The sequence below is a fragment of the Armigeres subalbatus genome, chromosome 2 (assembly GCF_024139115.2).
Source record: "Armigeres subalbatus isolate Guangzhou_Male chromosome 2, GZ_Asu_2, whole genome shotgun sequence".
In the NCBI taxonomy this organism is placed as follows: Eukaryota; Metazoa; Arthropoda; class Insecta; order Diptera; family Culicidae; genus Armigeres; species Armigeres subalbatus.
In genome coordinates, this window is record NC_085140.1 from 370,435,089 (window position 1) to 370,452,383 (window position 17,295).

Below are 17,295 nucleotides of genomic sequence, written 5' to 3' on the forward strand. Positions count from 1 at the left end.
TGAATGACGTAGTCGTCTCCTCGGTTGTCTAGAGTCTAGACCTTCACTGTCTGTACTCTTAGCGCCATTAAGGTGAAACTGTCCAGAATCCAAATAAATTTTGCATCGCATTTTCAGAGGAACCAATCTCAACATAGAAACAACGAATAACTGTCATCTTTTATTTGACTTTCATCTTTATTTGGCTCTCCGTCCTCACAGCAAGCATAGAATAAAAATATGACAGCTGCTCGTTGCTTCAATATTCATAGTGGTGCCCGAATTCGGTGAATTTCGAAAAGTTTGTCTTTAAGGTCTCCAAGATGCTCCCATCCTTATCCCTGCACGAAGTCTTTGCGAGATACGTTAAGCTTCGTCTATTGCACGTTCTGGGATCGATCGCGCTTCGTCCTTCTTCTCCGGTCTGTCTACTTTCTTCGTCGAACCAAACGTGACTTCGTCCCACATACCCAACGTTGATCTCCGCTGCGTCGTTAATGGCTGCTTTAACTGTACTCCAGCCATTCCCTAGTGGGGCCCCATCGTACTTGCCCTCTTCTGTCAACGGCGCCAAGATGCTGCGCGTATCCGGTGGCGACATCTGGTTGCTTCATTCGCTCTAGGTTAGGGTGACCATATGGTATCCTGAAGGAGGGCATGTCCTCCTTTTTCATTAAAAACCAGATGTCCTCCTTTTGCGCTAAAATGTCCTCCTTTTTGGATTTTTTGGAAAAACAGTTGCATGAATAACTAAAAAAGAAAAAAAAATCTAGTTTAACAAACAATAATACAACAGAAGTCAATTCTGTAACAAAATATTGAACACGTTTACTTTTCTGATTTTAATTCTGAAATATTTTCTATTAAGTGAAATCCGTGAGTTACATGGTTCAAAAATATCAGAAGCATCGGAATTGTGAGAAATAGATGGAAAACAGAATGTAAGGTAAAACGACCTATTATGGAGGGGTTAAGCACCGTGTCAAAACAAAATTCATTACAAAAATTCTTCAAAAATTACCTGTTGGTCGATTTCCACATTGTAGTAGTTGAATAGGATGCTCGTTAACTATAGTTTCGTAAATATTACGTCAATTGTGCTGAACTTATGTTGTTTTGTTTTTATCACAATAAAATCAAACTACCGCAACAATAGGACGCAGTTGCCTATCGTTGCGATATTTGTTGAAGGTCAGTCCTATTGTTGCGGTATTGCATGTAATTCTTATGGAGAGCGATACCGCAACAATAGGACCTTAGCACTACCGCAATAATAGGCTCAAAGGATTCAAATTTTTAACGAAAAATGTTGATTTTTCATCATTTTGAACGGAATTTTGTCAAACAAAAGCTGTTCTAGTTGTTAATCCGAAGAGTTATAGCGTACCCACATTTGTTTTCAATGGTATTATATCCAGAATGGACTATTTTAACACTACCGCAACATTAGGGCATACCACAACGATAGGACGTTTTACCCTAAATACTTCTCAAAATGTTCTTCAAACCCATCAAATTGCCTTTTAAACGCGTTGGACGATATGCTTCTTGAATATATGATGCACAGAGCAGCCGCCTTGCCGTGCCTAGAATGGAATAAAATACCTAAAACTAATCTGAACAGTTTTGAGTTTCTTTAGTCTAAATCTAAACAGTTTAAAATCTGTTCAATTGAGAACTTTGTGGTCATACAGTTAACAGTATCATTCTAATTCATATGCCTTAAATTTTGATTCTCGATGGCATCCAAGTAAAAAAAATCGCTGGACAACTAAGTATCTTGTATTCGATCCTTATAGAACCTAATATTCGGTCAGTTGTCTATTTTTGCAATAAAGTATTCAGAATTGAAAACAATGATTTTTGTTAGAATTCTGTGGAATATTGCTGAAAATGCCAGCATAATAATATTCAAAATTTGTTTGCTACTGATTTTAGAATTAGTTGAAGCTGGTTGAAGAAGATGTTGCTGGTAGTTTATAATTAGAAAGTGCTTTATGTTGACTATAATGAAAGTCGGAAAATGGAACTTTTGGAGTTAATAAAGATAAAAGATTACTTAATGAAATATAAGAAGATGTTGTATTTGTCTCGATTTACAAAAACTTCTTTCAATGCACTTTAATGTGCAAAAAACTATCAAATATAATATTCTCAATCATATTAGAAGCTAGGAATCGATCGATGATTTTTTGTCCTCCTTTTTCAACCAAATGTCCTCCTTTTTCGCTCAATTCGGGTGATTTGTCCTCCTTTGGAAAAATTTCATATGGTCACCCTACTCTAGGTCGTTCCGAGTCGGTAGTCGATACCAAACTGTGTGGTACTAGCTCAGAATGAGTGAATAAATAACTTGAAGGAACACTCACCGTGAGACTCTCCATAATCATCCAAGCAATCTATGTGTTGCCTTACCTCAATCAGTTTCTAAACGTCAAGCAGACAAGACGTACATAAATAGTGTTGGCCCAGAGTGATTCCTTTTCGTTGGTATTTAGGCACGCACAATGGCGATCCTGCCAGGAGTTGCATTTTTTTTTACGACAGCAACTCAAACTTAGAACCTTTAGAGAAATAAAAATGAACAACTGAAAAGGGATCACTCTGAGCCAAAGTGTTATTGTAAGTGTGACATATGACAAGTTTGGTTTGATTTTGAAAATAATGTTTATGAGCGACAGTATCAGCGGGCCGTCAGCACGGCGTACATTGCGGGACGATGAGGACCGCGCTGAGAGCGGGTCTATAGGACCGCGCTGAGAGCGGGTCGATAGGACCGCGCCGATAGCGGGTCGATAGGACCGCGCCGATAGCGGGTCGATAGGACCGCGCCGATAGCGGGTCGATAGGACCGCGCCGATAGCGGGTCGATAGGACCGCGCCGATAGCGGGTCGATAGGACCGCGCCGATAGCGGGTCGATAGGACCGCGCCGATAGCGGGTCGATAGGACCGCGCCGATAGCGGGTCGATAGGACCGCGCCGATAGCGGGTCGATAGGACCGCGCCGATAGCGGGTCGATAGGACCGCGCCGATAGCGGGTCGATAGGACCGCGCTGATAGCGGGTCGATAGGATCGCGCTGTTAGCGGATCGATAGGACCGCGCTGATAGCAGGTCTATAGGACCGCGCTGATAGCGAGTCGATAGGACCGGGCTGATAACGGTTCGATAGGACCGCGCTCATAGCGGATCGATTACGGCCGAGCTGAGAGAGGGTCGATTAAGACCGTGCTAAGAGCCGATTGATTAAGACCGCACTTATAGCTGGTAAATTTGGGTCGATATCATTGCTTACAGTGAACGTATACAATTTCACAGTGAATTAATAGCACCACACTTGAAGCCTATCAATACACAGAAAAAATAAAACTATGCAATCAAATGTAATGCGCTTTCTATCTGAAAAGCGGCTTATTTTCTTTAAAATGAGAGTAAAAATCGTCTCCGTAAAATGTTTGTATTTTATGTAAAAGTATTTTGTTTCGAGGCTGTGTGTAAAATTAAAAGTACGCGCTTTCGTCACAGAAGTTCTAGAAATGTTAAATCACCTTACGTAAACACATAGCCAGTGCTGTGACACCGAATGATGGAAAGTGAAAACAACGTTATTTTTTTGTGTGTAGTCGTTACAGCTGAGCCAGGTTGCAGGTGGCAACCAGTTGGTCGAGATAAAGTTTTTTAGCCTCGACTAAGTATCCGTCGATTTCTGTTGCTGTGTAGCTATTTCAGATACTGCTGGAACCAAAAAAGTAAACGGCCATCTACTGGATGTTGGTTAAAAAAAACTTTTGCCACCCGATTGTAGGTAAGTCTCAAAAACCGTTCATGAGAAAGTGCTAGAGAATAGCCTGTTCGAGAGTTCTGATGTGTTTTTATTTGTTTTCAGCAAATGTTTTTATCACCCATGGTCCCGGATCCGGCAAAAATACGGCGCACTTATATAAAGATGAAGGTAGGTCAATATGAAAAGGTTGATGCTGGAGTTCACAAGGCTCAATGATCAAAACAGTTCCCCGCTCCAGTACTTCAAAGTCGTGAGCAAAATTAAAGATTGATGTACCGGGGCTGGGGCACCAGGCTTATAATATTTATGCTACTCAATATTCATGCAAGATTTTCGTTCTATTTTTAGGAAATTCATGGCGTAATGTCCTCAGAAGACTATGTTGCACACCCTTCTGGCCAGAGGCTTTGTTCTCGGGTTGACGTTTAAAAGTGGCCACCGTGTTTCGGGAGATAAATGAAGAAAAAAGCTTAAAATAAAAAGTGAAAGCCATTCCTTGTAATTTGTTTATTTTAATTTCAATTGGAAAGATGATTGGAGCACGGCCGGGGTATGGGGTTCTTCTAATTAGAAAATGAAAACTTTGATTCTGAATGAAAATATTTCACTATATTTTTTATACTGTAAACTTTTTCATTTGACAGTTCTACAATTTAGTTTTGAATGTTCAAACTTTTAATTTTAGAGCGTTGTGGAACTTTTAAGCCATGATTATTACAAAAGTTGGTGTACTTTTATTTTGAACATACGGGACTCTCTACGAAAAAGAACCAATGCAACTTTTTAATTTTACCAATGGTTTTTTTAATTTCAATAACGAATTTTCTTTCTGTGTACCACTACGCTTGCAGCGGGATGATAAGACGTTTTCATAGCTGGTTGATAGTTGATAGGAAAAGGAACAGCGGACGTAAATGTAGAACTGTATACAGTACAACTAGTCGTCATTGTCGTGCACAATCCACTGCGTAATAAAACCGAGCGGCTTCATACTGTTTGTTTAGCATGTTGTCTGAATATCGAAACTCCGAAGCACAAACCTCAATAAAGAGAAAATGAGCAAAAGTGGAAACATTGACTGTTTATTGTTCCATAAGAAAAATGAAGGAATTGCGTTTGATACAGATGTAAGGCAATTGAATTGCAGACTGAGAAAAGTCAATGACTGGAGATGAGGATCATGAAGATTTGGACTAATAAGGGGCAGTCCCTAACATGGGATACTAACCTGGCAATTTTGAACAAGGCAGGACTTCAGCAGCACTCTTCGTAGATAAAGTCAGCGATAGCCGTATTGTGAGCTTTTGGATGTAGTTGTCCATTGGACAATAAGAAAACACATGAATAAAGATAAAAAACAGCACAATCCACATGTCCAGACTTCCGTAGTTTTATTGTAATCGTGTTTATAAAACCGCATTACGTAGTCTAGGGCGTGTAGTTGGATCAAATTTTCGTCAAAGAACCTATATGGAAAAAGTCTCAACAGATACATATCAAAAGAGGAAGAACTCAAAAAAAGGAGAGAATGTGATTGTAGAGCAAAGAAGAGAACACTGCGAAAATAAGGTTTGCTAAGGATTGAGAAAAAGAAAGAGTGAAGCTTGTGTCACGGGGAAAATGAACCACCGGCCAGACATGGAAACTAAGATGTAAATTTTTCAGAGCGAAGGATTTCAGAAAAAAAAACTGTTCGGAGCGGAGGGTTCCCGCAAAAAAAAATGATCAGAACCTCAGATTGCAGTCCAACAAAAGGTGAATTATTGTAGGCCCACTCTGAGAGCGCCAGTTTTGCTACTACGCAGGGGTTGGTCGGTTGGTGTTAATATGAGGGAACGATGTTAGCGAAGTCAGTAAGGAAAGCCCCTCCAGCTGACCTTGTTATGATAGTTCAGGAGCAGAGGACTTACAACCCGGGTTATGGTGCCGGGTAGCCTGGTCACTGGGGGGAAGGACTAACAACCCTGGAATGACCAGGGAGGCCCGCATACCTCCGTAGGTGGAACTTACACCCGGGTTGGAACACCCGGGAGGCCCTGTATAGGTTGTCCGTCTTTGAATAAATTTGATCTCAGCATCCAACAGATGGAAATTCACAAATGCACGATTAAGCTTGTCGTTTTTTTTTCGAAAAGTTAGAATAATTACTAAGCACACCATGGCAAGGTAAATGCAACGTAAGTGAATTATTGTGTTATGAGCAGTGTTTGTACTTTTCGTTTCGATGAGGCGAAATCCATCGATTTTCGGGTCGGAGGAGAATCTGTTTTCGGAGTTTGTGATGATTTTTTTCTCCTATCCCTCTTTTCTCTAGAGCGAACCTAGAAGATAAGCGAGAATCGTGCCTACTTGATGAATTTCTTTTTTCGTTTCACCACTTTAACGCCTCACTCACTATTCGCGAAAATTTTCGGTAGGCAATTACAAAAAAAAATGACCGCAACGAGATTCGAACCTAAAATATCAACAAAAACGGTGATGTAGGGGTTAGGTTGATTGTTCCATAAAGGCTACTCTAATTGCAATTGGTGATGGTACGGAGAGGAAGAAAGGAGTGAGAAAACGAGCAAATCAATTTATCGCAGTGGTGAGGGAGCATTCTCTGCTCGTGAGAATGAGTGAGAATTACGATCTCTGGTTATGAGTTTTTTGTTTTACCGATCAACTTCATTAGTTACGATATAATACCTACGTGGTCTCCAGTTAGCCTTGCGAACAAAGGCGTAGGATTGCCAATACGGAGATGGCGAGTTCGATTCTCGGTCTAGGATGTTTTCGAGTGGGAATCATTCTCGACTCCCTGGGTGTAGTGTATCCATTGTACTTGCCACACAAGATTACATACTTGTTCGATGGCGGGCATAGAAAGCTTTCAATTAATAACTGAGAAAATGCTAATAGCATCCTAAGAGTGAAATCAGGAGTGATTCAGTTTCATTCCAAATTTTCGACCACTATTCTAGTTTAAATCTGGAGCCAAATAGAACAAACTCGCTGGTTTCCCCAGCAGTGTTCTATTCATGTTTTTCAAATTTTCAATTAAATGAAATCATCATGTTGGCGCCAAGAAAGGCGCCGTAATTGCAAAATGGATTGATCCGTAGATAAAATGACGCATTCATACACCAAAACAATTGGAAAATATTTGAATCTCGTGATTCAATCGTGGTTCAAATCTGCAGAAAATAGAACGGAGCGTTATACCAGTTTTACCAAGTAGATATCTGCCTAATGCAATTTTTAGCGACTCCAGAGGTGAGCCAGCCTAGGGCTGCAAGCCTCTTTAAAAAAAAAATAAAAAAAAAAAAAAAAAATTTAGCGGTAGGCATTCTCCAAGAAAACTAAAAGTTGGTTAGGTTTCTCTTTTGTTAGCGAGAATGTTACCGTGGACAGGTAAATTCACGAAAGTGTGTATACCTTGAGACATTGATAAATCATTAATCAGCAATCCAACGAAGATCAACTATGAATGGTGTGCGAGACGTATGCTTATTTGATTAAATTGTTTTTTGAATCACAAAAAAAGGAAATAATTTTACATGAATATCATATTGTAACCGTGACGTACACCTTTTTTTTTCGAGAGGAAGGTGGATGTGTGGTACTAGCTCAGAATGAGTGATTAAATAACTTGAAGGAACACTCACCGTGAGACTCTCCATAATCATCCAAGCAATCTATGTGTTGCCTTACCTCAATCAGTTTCTAAACGTCAAGCAGACAAGACGTACATAAATAGTGTTGGCCCAGAGTGATTCCTTTTCGTTGGTATTTAGGCACGCACACAAACATTGTTGATTGAGAATAGTTTTGGGCGTAGTTTCCATAACCAAATAAGAGTCGATGTTAACGCCACACCACGCCAGGTCCTGACGTCGATAATGTCGGAGAAGTGCCATCCATCAATCAGAATGTGATCGAGTTGTGATTCTGTCTGCAGTGAATCTCCAGGTGTACCCATACGGAAGACTGTGCTGGGAGTAGGTGCTGCTAATGGGCATATTCTTAGAGACGGTGAAATTAATTAGTCTAAAGCCGTTTTCGATCGCCTACCAGCGCTGAACTTGAACTCCTGCTCCTGTACAACCTGAGCCTTAAAATCTCCTAAGATAATGTTTGCGTCGTGGCTTGGGCGCTATCGTTCTCACATTTCACCTTCGTACCCAAATGGTTTAATATTTCATTTTAAAAAATCACACTGCAAAAATAATAAGGGATGGTCCAACTTTTCATTTTTTGAAACCGTACCATATGTACAGAAATAAAAAAATATATGGGTAGTTTTTGCCTTTCTCGTATACAAAGTATACGTAAAGGCTATAGGATCACTCCAAAACCGAACTTTTGATAGAAGGTTCGGAGACCCAAAGTGTTATATACCAATCGACTCAGTTCGACGAATTGAGATGATGTCTGTATGTGTGTATGTATGTGTGTGTGTGTGTGTGTGTACAAAAATGTGAGACACACTTTTTGGTACTTAGCATAATTCGATTTGCTCGCAACAAGTTGCAGTCGACGCGGATTGCGGTCTAGTTGTTTCCTATTGAAAATTGGCTCGTTCCGTTGTTGCGTTCCAAAGTTATTGAAAAAACATTGTTTTTCTGCCAAGGGTCCCCCCTTGGGAAAAAAAATTTCAAAAACGAAAAAAAAATTTTTTTTTTTCAAAGTTTGCAGCAATGCATTCAAGTGACCGCAAATGCATATGAATTGATGGAAAAAGTGCTATTTCGACCGCTCTTATGTGTTTTTCTTATTATTTTAATGCGCGAGAAAGGCACCACCAACACTAGGTGGATTGATCTGGATTTTTATAAATAGAAATCCAAAATCAAGAACATGAAAAAATATATTGTCTTGGAGATTTGTGAAGACATCAATCCATTCTGTGGCAATTACTAATTTACTTCATTCCATATTCTCGTGCTCTATTTACAGGTAAGCAACACACCCATCAAAGTAATGGTGGAATCGATTGCACCAACTTTCCAACAATCATTTGCAGACAATGTAAGTATAAAGCATTTCCTCGCAGAGAAAATGCCCATCGGTAGCCGTCAGTACCGGGTTCATAATTTATTATGATCCATTTTTCCCGATACGGTGAAATATGACCGGAACAGTTTCCTAACCAAACAGCACGCCGGCTACACTACAAGCTATCATACTGCCTGAGGAAAATTCGAATCCACACAGAGGAATTAAGACACAACCAGTATGTGCTGTTTGTTTCTCTTGTTGCGTTGGCCAAACAATGAACATGTTCCGCTCGCTGCGCTGACTTGGCTGACCATAAATCAACCGGAAGCTTTTCTGCCAGGCCAGAAGCAATGAACTACGGGCAAAAGAAGGCGACTCTGTGCACAACATATTCGGTATGGGCTTCTGCCGCCACAGGTGGAAAAAGTGATGTGAACGCCTAGAATATGTTCGCATGGTGAAGCATCTCAATAAGCGGGATGATGGCATATTGATGAATGTATATTAGAGTGGGGCGTCATGGTCATTTTTTCAAATCAATGGTTTTTCCATTGATTTCTGGGTCCATTTTGGGTCCCAAACAACTGTGCCGAATTTGGGCCCGATTACTTGCTTCCTCGCTTTACGCATCGCGTTTGAAGTTTGTATGGAAATGAGTATGGAAAACGTATATTTTTTGCAATTTTACTTCTAGAGGTTTCAGTTCATAGTAAACCAAGTGGCACATTGCGTTAAAGTATAACCCAAATGATGCAGAAAAACTTTGCTGAAGAACGCTGCTGCGAGAGTGTTTTTTTGAAGAACAGTTTCATACATAAATGTACATACTTCGCTGTTCAACTTCTATTGTGACCCACATGTCTCTGCAATATGCGGTAGGACGAAAACTGTCCAATGTTCTACAATACGTATATCGCATATATCTCTCCCCTTCTAACTCCTTGTTGCATACCAACTTTTCGAAGAAAATACCACTTTGCTGTTACAACCAAATTGTAGAGAGCTGCACAATTTGCAATCCATCACCGCAACATTTGATAATAAAATTGATCTAGGGGAATCAGGGACACAATGATTATGCGTTTGCCTGAAGTATTGATAAAAAAAAACTCCAAAGAGTATCCAAAATGTATGCATGTTTGAAAAACATTTGATTATCATTCTTCGTATTTTTATACGTATACTAACAAGTAGATGGTTTAGTTTGGCTTTGTGCACATATTACGCAACGCTTGAAGGGGGGTTTGAGCAACCGTTACTTATTGTGACACAGGAGGGGAGGGCGAGTATATGAATCGTTACGTAACAAAAAAAACAAATTAAAAAACAAAATCGGATACGCAACTTGCAATACTTCAATGTCCTGCTTAAAATGAGGATTAAATAATAATAAATAAAGAACAACAATAATGGTTTTTTGTGATTTTTTTTAAATCGACAAACCTTTTGTAAAATATTCAAACGGCTAAGTAATATGCTCCACCTTGTCCCAGTTTAAATCCACCAGTGGTGGTTTCAACTTGAATAAACAGTATTTATTCTGATCATTGTACTCAGTACTTCCCAATCTTCTTAAATTCATATATTAGTACACATTGTTTGGAAATTTGAAGGTATAGTGACGTTCCGCATTTCCGTCCACGGTCTAATTTCCCTGAGAGGCTAGACAAACTAGAGAGATGTTTTTAAACTGAATAGTATGAGTTATGAAACTGTACCAAAAGAAAGGGGCTTCCAAAAGTGTTCTGCACTTCACCCAGATTGAAATATCTAACGCTACCTTATTCCATGCCATCTGCAAGGATGCATAAAATATTATTTCCTTGCCATCCGCCCATTCGTCGTCGTCATCGAAGCTGTCGGTAACGTCACGAACAACTGGAAAACGATTGACGACGACAGACTGGGTGAAAGAAGCAATTTCAAAATTTCCATATAAATAAATTTCGCTTCTGGCACATTAAAATTTCCAGTTGTAAGAGTCTTGCCAATCGTTGTTCATGCCAATCTTTTTATGCTTTGAAATTGTTGTCATAGGAGGAGAAGTGCGCTATTGGACACACCCATTGATCAAACCTGTTTTTGCCGTCGTGCGAGAGACATTTAGCCGACTTGAGCGTAACATTGAGTCAATGTTTGAGCAACTGATAAACAGTTAAGCAGTGACTCCAATTGCCAAATTCCAGAAATGTGATAAACATTTTTAAAGACAAAGCAGTACCATAACGGGTTTACCAAAAATCTGAGATACCAAATTTTGCAGCACTTTTCTCGAAACTATAATTTTATCGCCTGCATGCTTTTACTTCTAATCCTTCAATTAATATCAATTTTGACCACTTACGCTGTGTTTTTATCTCATGGTTTCAAAACCATCCCAATGTCTAGCATTGGTATTTTGGTTCCAAAAAGAGAAACAGCGACTCATCAAGCAGCTACACAACAATGCGGCTGCATTTGAAATCCAACTCCCTAGACTAGTTTGCATGCCAAATTTGAAATTCGCTGAACTGTTTCCTCTGTAGTTGGACGATCAAATCGGTAAAGGTATTCATTTATGAAGCAAATCTGTAATGAGTACATATTGCTATCTTTATTGAAATTGTTCATCGCTGGAATAGAAGTCATCTACATATAACAATCATCACATGTTCAATTGCTCCCAGTCCATCAATGAGTCTTCCACTGCTAAACATTAGATCTATTCACATTTCTGGAAATGTCGGGTCAACCAGTATTTCCAATTCTTATTCTAGTGGAGTATCAATTAACGACTCAAACTGAAATCAATTTAGTGTCTTTGAGATCACATCTAGGCCAGCTGTTATTACACATAGAACCAATAGATTGTGTTTGAGACTAACATTAGCTTCAATGTGTAAGAACTGTTTACCCAAATTTAAGCAACACCAGCTCCGGCCGTTTCCGAATGCAGGTCAATTAAGGAATAGGTAGGAAAATGAAATCTATGACAAAAGGTCGAAAGGACAAAACGTCAAAAGCCAAATAGTCGAAAAAGACAGAAGGTCGAAAGAACAAAAGGTAGAAAAGCACAAAAGGTCGAAAGGGACAAAAGGTCCAAAGAGACAAAAAGTTGACGAAGAACAAGTTGATAAAAGGGTGTATTTACTATGTCTGAAACTCGATTTATGCATGTGCACAACATGTGATAGATTTAGTTCGAAAAATGTATTGGAGGGTAACTACTTCCTTCGGTGTGGTTTGATCCCACGAAACCAGTACACTAGACAGGTGCTTTCTCTACTAAGCTACGAAGAACCTCCGTCGTCCTCCGCCGCTTGACGGGTACTGATGAAACCAAATTCCCAGCACCAGGCCAGTGTTGTCCTACTACTCAGTGCGAAAAAAATATGCTCTTTGATTTTACTCCATCTAAACGATTTTATAGTCTTAACTAAGTAAAGGCAACTAATAGAAGGATATTTGAATTTTCTAAATGTCATATCAAACTGTCAAAAAAATGCACGTCAGTGCAACAAAAGCGCGCGCGCTGAAAATACACTCCAGTGAAAACACTCCAGTGTATTTTCAGTGTGCGCGCTCCTGTGGCTCTGGTGTGCATTTTTTCAATAGTTTGACATGACAATTAGAAAATTCAAATATCCCTCTATTAGTTACACTTACTTAGCTAAGATTATAAAATCGTTTGAATGGAGTAAAATCAAAGAGCAGATTTTTTTTGCACTGAATGTAGGACAACACTGCACCAGGCACGTAGCCGAACTCTCGAAATCTATTTTCTAGAACTAACTCTCTCACATGTATTCTTGTACAATACCAACCAACAGGGTGCATTCCAAAGGAATTTCTGAAATGCATAATAAATGTTATGATTCGACCTTTTGTCCTTTTCGACCTTTTGTCCTTTTCGACCATTTGTCTCTTAGACTTTTTGTCTTTCGACTTTTTATCCCTAACCCATGTTGACAAGATACTCGCTTTGATGGTAGCCGACGAGGCATCTGTACTTCCATGAGAAATCACTGGGATGTATAATAATTGGAGCAGGGAGTGTAGCAGGGTTCATTGTGGTAAACGGTACGCCAAGTGTAGTTTGTGGTTTTATCGAGTTTTAACAAAAACAGAATATTAAATGACTTACCGACCATTGCTTGAAAAAACTTTTCGATGATCGCGGACTGTTCTGCGTGCTAAAGGAAAAACGATCTAACTCGCATTAAATTTATATTTGCTAAATTATTTAAAAACCCTCACAATGCAGAACAAAATACATCGATGATCGCGCGATTGTTCTGCGTGCTAAAGCAAAACGATCGTGCGCGCCCTAAATTTTTACTTGGTAATTAAATTACTCACCCAAACAACGTAGAGCAAAATATTTTGAAAATAGTGCGACCGTTCAACGTGCTAAAGGAAAAACGATCTGAGGCGCACAAAATTTTTATTTGCTGAATTATTTACTCACCCGCAAAATAAAAAATAAAATATATCGATGACATCGTTCTGCATAATAAAGGAAACATGTTCGGACGCATACTAAATTTTTGAGTGTAGGTCATTTGGCATAACGCCGTTTGGCATAACGACCGTTTGGCATAATGGTCCTTTGGCATAATGGTCATTTGGCATAATAATTGTAAAATCACTCATTTCGGAACTAAAGTAGAATATGCTCAATTCTTTATAATTATTGTCAGTTTTACATCGAAGGAGAGATGTTGTGTATTGTGGTTCCACCCCACTACCCCGAATGGCATTACCCCGAAATTCACAACCCCGAATGGGACATTTCCCCGAAATCCATTACCCCAAAAGGCAATTACCCCGAAAACATTTCGAATCTGTAGTATTCCATTATTATGTTTAACACCAACAGATATCGATGAATCGCAAAATGACAATCTTTGCAAAAAATAAAAATAGAGTTACTTAGAGAAATGCATTAAAGCTTCTGTTTAGCCAACAGTTTTGATTTTTCGTCTAATTAACTGACCTTAACTGACATTCCACCCCATAATAACCTGGAAAAGTACAATTCTATGAAAAGGAGTGTGAGAGGAGAGGAGATGATGTCTTCTTTAAATGGACGCGTTTGCCCGGATTAAGGCAGCCAGAGGAGATGTTGCCTTCTTTAAATAAACACGTTTGCCTGGTATAAAGCAGATAGAGGAGATGATGCCTTCTTCAAACGGACGCGTTTGCCAGATATAAGGTACGCAGAAGTAATTATGCCTAACGCGTCTGCTCGATATAAGACGAACAGAGATGATGCCTTCTTTAAGTCAATGCGACTTTCCGAAGACAAACAAGATCTCTCTCTCTATACTGGCGAAGACATAGGTGGGCGCCACACGATGCAACCACACTATTGTTCTCATAGGCTATTGTTCTTGCGCCAAGTGGTGCCCTACCGTCAGTGCCTCTCGCTCTCTAACATACACACCCTCACTCCATCACTTCCTCTGCATCACTAATTATTACTCACTCACTATTACTCTCTCTCACTTATCCATTTTCAAAGATTCATTTACTTTCAACCACTCTCTCTTCAGTTCAATCAAATTAAATTGCCTATATTCCGGGGATTAGGCCACCCTGAGGGTCGTGGGTTCAAGTCCCATCAAAGGGAAAGTGGTTACCTCCAATACATTTTTCAAATCATTATCTTCCACATAATGTACATATTCACATATGAGTATTCACTCACTCTTACTCGCTCACTCACTCACTCTTAGTCACTCACTCACTCTTACTCGCTCACTCACTCACTCTAGTCACTCACTCACTCTTACATACTCACTCACTCACTTTTACTCATGCATTCCCTGTAACTTACTTTCTCACTCTTACTCCCTCACTTCCTCTTAGTCACTCACTCGCTCTTACTCACTCACTCACTCTGGCTCATTCGCTCATTTATACCACTCACTCACTTTTACCCGCTCACTCACTCTTGCTCATTCTATCTTACTCATTCACTCACACTTACTCACTCAATTTTACTAATGCACTCATTCTTACTCACTTTCTTACTCGCTCCCTTTTAGTCACTCACTCACTCACTTTTATACACTCGCTCACTCTTTTTTTTTTCTTCCTAAGCAATGGAGGGGGAATCTGCTCAACAGACATCCTGGGTTGTCCAGGAAGTGCGGGGTTAGGGACCACCTCCGACAGCAAACGAGGGAGGCAGGACTACATCCCCGACCCGCTAAACCGTTTCCATTGCCGCCAAGTCCATAGTTTTTTCGGTACAACCAGAAAGTAATGCTTCAAAAGGGGGCCAGTGCACGACGCACCCTCGAGGTTAGCTGCGTGTCCTTGCAGCCTCGAACATCGTGACTCGCTGTTTTAAAAGAACCATGGTATCGTGCCAGCGCATTGCCGGCTTTCCAAGTGGCCTTACCACGCCCTATGTCCTCGGAAGGTGGGAAGAGTAGACTTCGCACCTGCTTCCCTCTGCACGGCTGGTATCAAGAATGATGATGCCGCGTGCACCCTCTCTGTGATAGGGTCTGTTCGCCAACACACAAAGGGACTTGCCGAAGCGGTGCCTACGCCTACCCCAGCCTTGACGAGGACCCCTTTCCGTCCTCGGGCTCGGAACCCGCCCGGTTGACCGACGCCGCGAAAGCGACGATACCATGTTGTTCTTCGCGCGGCCACTTGTTCGATCCACAGGGCATGACCACCGGTATGACCCATGAAGCCGACTCCGAACCCTTGGACCACCTCTTGTTTGGGCCTGAACTAGCTATCCTTGAGTCCACGCGCCACCTCCTGTGTACCTCCGATACGATTTGGACGATAGCCGATAAAACGGCGTTCCAGCCAACTTCATCTTTACACATCCTCCGAACTAGGTTGTCCGGAGTAGTGTCCAGACCACATGTGGCAAGCATGTGAATTTGCAGCACGCTTAAACGCCGGGCACTTCGAACCCCCCATGGGGTGCTTGCTGTTCACAGCTTTGCCGAAACAAATCAAACAATTGGGAGGGTTTGTGCAGCATTGTGCCTTATGTCCCTCCAATCCGCAGCGTCGACAGAGCTTGCTTCTGTCAGGGCCTTTGCAGTCCCATTGCTTGTGCCCCGGTTCCAGGTACTTGAAGCAAACTTCGGGTTGCTCGTATATGCCCACAGGGCACACCGACCATCCCACCTTGACGCTCCCTAACTTGACTACCTTGGAGGCATCCGCTGCAGATAGCCGAACCAATGCTACAAGTGTCCAGCCGGACCTTTCCGTAGCCGAACGGCTACGGTGGGCGTCTCCACTTCACACTGTCGCCGCAGTGCCGTGACGAGCTCTTCGACTTCTTTAACCCTTAGATTCACCTCCGTCGTGAGTGCCCTCACCTTGACCGCCTCGCCTAGGACTTCCTCCATCAACTTCTTGTAGGCGGCACCCTTTTGCGAGACGCCCCGCTTCAGCTCGAGGATCATCTCGCCCATCCGGGTACGTCTTATTTGACGTACGTCGGCGCCGAGTTCACCGAGCTTGAAGTCACTCCTCATCGCCTTCAAGACGTCCGAGTACTTAGTACCTCGTCCGTCTTGATGACTAGGGCATCGCCCCTGGAGCGATTGGCGACTTCTTGCTACCCTCGTTCGCCTGAACCTTCTTTTCGGCCCTTGACGTCTTCGGTTTACTCTTGTTCTTGACCATGGTTTAGGAGGCGTCATCCCCCTCTATTTCCCTGGTCTGGGGCGGCTGAGAGTTCTCAGCCTGCCGTAACCCCTTACCACCGTCTTTCCTGGGTGGACGGACCTTTCCAGGTCCTTCCTCCCCCGGTTTGGGAGGTACCTGGTCGGGGTTCAGCTTCCCAGCCCCACTACCCTTCTTCGGGGTAGTAACCCTCCGCGTTTTGGAGCGGCCCCCAGGGAGCTCACCCCCTGGAGACTGTCTCCCCCGTTTTTGTGTCTGCTCCGTTGGAGCAGTGACCCCCGACGTGCCTGCGAATACTTGAGCCTCAGTCTGGGTAGACTTTGGTACCACCGTCTTCGCTGGCACGCCCTCGGTCGATTCGACCTTGCCCGAGTCCGCGAATCCTTGGGCCTCGGTCTGGGTAGACCTCGACTCCACGGATTTCAAGGGTTTACACTTGGTCGTCCCGACCGCCCTCTCCAGCTTGGCGTCCAACATCGACTTTCGAAGTTTCAGCAAGCTACTCTTGAGGTCCTTACTGATATTATGCTATGCTATGCTTATGCCATGGGCCGTCTATAACCCCTACCGGCGTAGCCTGGGAGATGGTTATGTGACCCACGCTGGCGCTGCGCACCGAGCTGCCGACTATTGCTTCTGGTCTCCTAGGCGGAGACCTGAACAATCCACCTCTTGCGAAGGGGCTGTCGCCTACACTACCACCACTAATTAAAGAATTAACTTGTTTTTCCATTTTGGTCCCACGAGTTGCTCGGGAAAAGAGGTCCACCACGCCAGAGCCCAGCATGACACGGTAAGGGACAATTACTGTGGAGGTTGCCCAGATACCCCACAGGCTCCGTTGAAGGCCTAGCTCATTATTTCACCCCCCTGGCCATGCATCCCCACGGCACGGGTCGC

General features: G+C 42.0%; 1 protein-coding gene and 1 long non-coding RNA gene across 6 annotated transcripts in view; both read left to right on the forward strand.

Moving 5' to 3' along the window:
- Nucleotides 1-17,295, forward strand: part of LOC134213062 (receptor-type tyrosine-protein phosphatase kappa) — a 436,242-nt gene that overhangs the window by 302,954 nt on the left and 115,993 nt on the right. Inside the window, exon 4 of one of the 5 annotated variants that reach the window (XR_009979395.1) lies at nt 8,704-8,775. The exons of the other annotated variants lie outside the window; for them this stretch is intronic. The gene's annotated coding sequence lies outside the window, so the exon portion shown is untranslated. The remainder of the gene's footprint in view (nt 1-8,703; nt 8,776-17,295) is intronic. 5 annotated transcript variants of the gene reach the window in all.
- On the forward strand, nt 3,631-4,248 carry LOC134217224 (uncharacterized). Its single transcript, XR_009980953.1, has 3 exons — nt 3,631-3,786; nt 3,868-3,933; nt 4,114-4,248. It is a non-coding gene; the product is annotated as an uncharacterized LOC134217224 (long non-coding RNA).